We start from the raw sequence: 5,672 nt of genomic DNA on the forward strand, positions 1-5,672 counted from the left end.
GGGATACCTTTTTATGATGAGGTTTTATTAAGAAGAATATAGACCAACATAGGAAGTCATATTTTTTTGTAAGGAAGTACAGTAATTGTATATTTCACACAAATATCATTTAACATACCATTTTTTATACGCTAAACACTGTGTTGGGGACTGGAAATAGACAGTGTTCAAGAAAGCCCTCATCAAGCTTAAAGTTTAACAGAGAAGACAAAAATAAAAGCACAAAGACTCTGAGAATGGGGGACACCTGGGTGGCTCAGTCGGTTAAGTGTCTGCCTTCGGCTCAGGTCATGATCCCAGGGTCCTGGGACCAAATCCCGCATCAGTCTCCTTGCTCAGCGGGGAGCCTGCTTCTCCCTCTGCCTGCTCCTCCCCCTGCTAGTGCTTTCTCTCTCTCTCTCTCTCTGACCAAAAAAAAAGAAAAGAAAAGAAAAAAGAAAAGATTAAAAAAACAAAAAGACTCTGAGAATGGATAAAAGGGAGCCCTGACTAGTTTGTGGCTACTCAACTGTATTAGCTCAGGCTGCCAAAACAAAATATTATAGACTAGGTGGCTTAGATAATAGAAATTTATTTTCTCACAGTTCTGGAGGCTGCAGTTCAAGATCAGGGTGTCAGCAAGACTAGTTTCTGGGTAAAGGCTCACTGCCTGACTTGCAGACAGCTGCCTCCTTGCTATGTCTTCACAGGGCAGAGAGAGAAACAGAGATACAGAGGTACAGAGAAGAGGGTGGGCAAAGAAAGAGAACTCTCTGCTATCTCTCTTATGAACGCCTTAATCCCATCTTGAGGGTCCTATTCTTATAACCTCATCTAAACGTAATTACCTCCCATAGGCCCTATCTCCAAATACCATCACACTGGAGGTTAGGGCTTCAACATGTGAATTTTGGAGGAACACAATTCAGTCCACAGCATCAAGGAAGTCTTTATTTGAAGATGTGTGACTTAAGGTGACAACAGAGTAGAAAATCCTTAGATAATTGCAAATAAAGGAAGAAGCATGTACAAATTCCAATATGGGAAGGAACTTGATATAGTTAGGGAACTGAAAGAAAGAGCAGTGAGGCTGTGTGCAGTACAAGGAGGGAAAGAAAGACTGGCATGAGAGAAGGCTGGCAGGAGGTGATCACCCAGAATTTTGTGGGCTATCGTTAAAAGATTATGCAGTATATCTTTTTTCTTAAGATTTTATTTGAGAGACAGACAGAGAGCACAGGTGGGGAGGAGAGAGAGAAGCAGGCTCCCCGCTGAGCAGGGAAACTGGTGTGGGGCTCGATCCCAGAACCCTGGGATCATGACCTGAACCGTAGGCAGACACTTAACTGACTGAGCCACCCAGGCACCCCTATGCAGTATATCTTTAAAAATGAAATGCTATCAACAAATTTTAAGCAGGGGCAAATTATAATCAGATTTGTCTCTTACAAATCTCACTGTGGCTTCTATTTGCAATATGGATTGGCATGGGACAAGAATGATGTGATGAGATCAGTTAGCAGTTCATGTGAGAGATGATGATGATGGCTTGCATTAGACTGATAGAGATGAAGATAAAAGGACACATTCAAAGATATTTAGGAGTTAAACTTAACTGATATGTAAAAGGTAATGAGAGAGGAAGATAATCAGGGTACGTGGCTTGACCAAATGCCTGAGGATGGGGTGGGAGCAACCATCCCTGAGATGGAGAGGTATGGGGGGAAATCCCTGACATGGAGAACACTAGAGAAGAAGTAGATTTCTCAAGCAGAAAATCATAAAATGAGTTTTAGATATTTTGGTTTGATGCTGCTATAAGGCATCAAGGTGAAGTTGCTGAGAAGATAATTAGATAGGTCAGTTTAGAAGAGAGGTTTGGGTAGAAAATGTAAATTTGGGGTAATCAGCAAATAAATAATTACTGATGTCATGAAGTGACTAAGATCACTTTGGGAGAGAAAATAGAGTAAGAGTGCTGAGGACTTCAATTGCAAGGAAAATATAGTACATGACCAAATTGAATACTAAGGACTCTAGGGCTCTGAACCCCATATGAATACTTGAGCTCCTGGTCAAGGGAGTTGCGGCAGCACCACTGATAATACTTCATGAACATCATGGTATTTCTTTCTCTTTCCAAGCAGTCCCATACTACCTTCAACCCTTGATTTTTTTTTTTTTGCCATTATTACTTATCATCATCAGTCAAGAATATAGTATCTGCCTTCTCTCATTTCTGTTCCCAAATAAGCTCTAAAAGAAGAACAAATAGACTTCAATAAAAGAAGAAAAGTCACAATTCCCTCTTTTTCACTTGCAATTCACCCTTTCTTTCTTCTTGACATTTTCCAAAACTCTACATTTTAAATAAAGTTCCTAATAATTAGAGAAACAACTTGCCCAAGAATAAATAGCTAATATAAGTTGCTCTTTATAACAAGCTGCCAGCTCATTATGTTGGCTAATAAATAAAATCTATTCAGTCATCATGGAAATGGAAAATCATTTCTAAAGGGAAAAATCTAACAAATCAACTATGGTCAATATTTTCTATAGTGAATGGATGAAGACCATGATGAGCCTGTTTTCTCCACGGACTTCCTACTTGTTGAAGGATGGTTTCGCCATGCCAAAGCCTGCTTTATCTGTTCCTCAATAACACAGCATGGACTAGAACTCCAGTTTTTCCAGATACTGGAGAAATCTCAGTGTATAGTTTTGAGGTTGGATTGTGTTTGTAAAATATGAATTGCTAGCTCTTCTCTGGTCAGCATGAGTATGAAGCTTCTCACAAGTGAGAGTAAACCCTCCACAACACTACAGTTGTGAAACGGTTGTGTTCCTTTGGACTGTTTATCTCCTTTCTCTAGCTCCCCTGGGTCTCTCATAGTCCCCAACAATGACTGTTAGTAAATCGGCAAATATAACCAAATGTCATTAGCAAAAATAGATTGCTTCCTGAATGACTCCACAAAACACCTACTGCCTCAGACAGTATGAAATTTTTGGTTCAACTGGATGCTTAAAAATCACCAGATATTGACTGAATGCCAAAACAAAACAAACACAACAAAACAAACAAACAAACAAAAAACCCAAAGAAATATTTGACACTTTAGACTATTAAGAAACATAAACTAACTCTTGATTTCCAGAAATTCATAACTTATTGATGGCTCATGACAGTTATATATCACAAGACAATAGGTTAGAAGGGCAATTAAGCTCATGCATTTAGGATAGAGTGGTTAGTGAGAGCTCTTAGAGAAGTGATCTCGTGTGTGGTGTGTGTGTTCTAATGATTAAGATATCAAGAAACAGGATGAGGGGAGAGGTACATGTCAATCTGATTAGGTAAGGGCAATGTGGTTTTGGGATTATGGAAGGCAGGAACTGGGTCTGTTTGTGGGTCTGTGTGGTTATAGGGCCGGCAGTTTCAATTGTCAGTATCATTATTTATTGACAATCCCGTGCTTGCTTCAGCAGCACATGTACTAAAATTGGAATAATACAGGGAAGATTAGTATGGCCCCCTGTGCAAGGATGACACACTATTTATTGACAATCCCTATGATGCCATAGCCATGCATCAGAATATTTTGTATGTTCTCCACCACAAATATGGGGCCACCACTGCCCATTTATTACAAAGTGTTAATCTAATTTCAGAATACATTCTGGCTCAAAATGCAAAATAGGTTCAAAATACATTTCAATCCAAGTATGAATGATATCAAGATCCTCCTAATCTCAACTTCTTTCTTAATAGCAGTGAATTCTGGTACTCAAATGGGCAAAAAAAGTCCAGCATACTTTATACTAACAGATGTTTCTAGAAAAATTCCAAATCAGTGAAAGCCTAGGAAAATAACCAACCTTAAGGGCTTTTAACAAGCAAGCTGAAAATAAGAAGAGTACTATGAAGTGATTTTTTTTTTTTTTAAAGAACAATCATACTACGAATCACTTGAGACAAAGATAATACAGTAGTCCTAGTAGATGAGAATGAATGGAGAGGAAAGAGCTCACCAGAGAGAAGGCAAATACTAGACAAAGAAATCACTATAAAGCTGCACAAAGGAGAACCCCAAGCCTGACTAAGGAAATAAGCAGGAAAAAGTCAGCAGAAGGCAGAATTGGTTCACCCCTGCCTATAAGACAAAGACAGACTTCAGTGGAACTGAGAGCTCACTCAGAGAGGATCAGTCACCTCCAACTGGGAATCCCTATTAAAACATGTAGACAATAAAGTGCCCAGCTATCCTGGTGACTTATTTCAGAACCCCTCCTCCTATGTCTGCCATCTGCCCAACAAATTAAATGACACATGAGTGAGTTTAGGGCACAAACAGCCTAAGACATGTTTGGTTTATCCTGATTTTTTTGTAAGGTATATTTCCACCTTTCCAGTTTACATAAAAATGAAATAACTAAAGTTTAAGTGTATTGTCTTGCAGATGTTTATCATACAAATGATTTATTAATTAAATAAATGGTATAATACAGACCCTATTTTCCACATAATAAGTACTCTAACATTCCTTTTTCCAAGGCAGAACATCTAAGAAACTAACCTCATGGGCACAGTTAAAAAAAATTCAGCCCTTTTCCACAGTATTCAAGAGTGTTCAGAATGCTTGATGTATTGGCGTTAGTGGACTCTGAGGAAAGTACACATAATTTAGTTTGGCCCAAACTCTTCCAATAATTTATGATCTCTAGACTTGCAGTATGAAATAATTAAGGAAATGAACCATTAATTTATTCAATCATTCAATAGGCATTTATTGAGCGCGTACTATTAGGCATGGCACATTTCTAGACACTAGAGATACAGAGATAAAACACTAATGGAGCTTACATTTGGTGGGCCAGATGTAATTATAAATAACAGTATGAGGAATGTGAGAACACCTCAAAAAATAAAACTGCAGCATATTGCAACCAACTGAAGTATATAATTTGTCATCATATCTTCAAATTATCAGAGTAGTGTTAGGGCATAAGTAAGTTGGGGACAACAAAAATTAGAAAGTGCCTGCTGATCAGACCTGGAGAAGAATGTGCCAGATGTGACCTTTGCCTTGACATTTGCAAAGCCTATTATCTTATCCTGACAATAGGTTACAAGGCTTGGTTTTGAAAAACATTCCAAGACGTAACTTTAAAACTCAAAATAACTTGTTATTCACTCCCAAGACCCTTAGCATTTCTTTTCTTAAAAATCTAATTGAAGAGATTAAAAGGAAATAGCAAAATACAGGAAAAGAAAAATTGAACTATGTCAAATCATTTCTGGAGGTAATTATAGACATGATTTCAGATTTTTGGCATGTCTGTTTCTGGAAGTTCTTGTTTGTAGACATTGTTTCATTAAAAATCTAGATAAAGGGCATAATGCTAGGTTTGCAACAGTTTACATCAGATTTGCTTATATCGTAACATTTTAATTTTTTAAAATACTGATCTGGGGAACTTTGTCCGCAGATGTAAACCTTATCAAAAACTTTATTTTTTGTTTTATGGAATGGATAAAAATTGAATATGCTTTTTTGGTTGCTCTTTCTTAATCTACAATGAAATGAATGATAACCAGAGTTTCCCAAAGTAGGTCAGAACAGGACAATAAACTCAAGTACTTAACTGACCGATGTAAATTTGGTTGCTACTTCTGTCAATTTCTGTCTCTT

The 5,672-nt window shown here is 37.7% G+C and overlaps 1 non-coding gene across 1 annotated transcript; it reads left to right on the forward strand.

Annotated features, from left to right (window-relative positions):
• Positions 1 to 3,452: 3,452 nt before the first annotated feature.
• Positions 3,453 to 3,560, forward strand: LOC115941028 (U6 spliceosomal RNA). The gene has a single exon (XR_004075750.2). It is a non-coding gene; the product is annotated as a U6 spliceosomal RNA (small nuclear RNA).
• Positions 3,561 to 5,672: the final 2,112 nt, after the last annotated feature.

This window comes from Leptonychotes weddellii, chromosome 11, assembly GCF_054177405.1.
Source record: "Leptonychotes weddellii isolate Sample4059 chromosome 11, ASM5417740v2, whole genome shotgun sequence".
Classification (NCBI taxonomy): domain Eukaryota; kingdom Metazoa; phylum Chordata; class Mammalia; order Carnivora; family Phocidae; genus Leptonychotes; species Leptonychotes weddellii.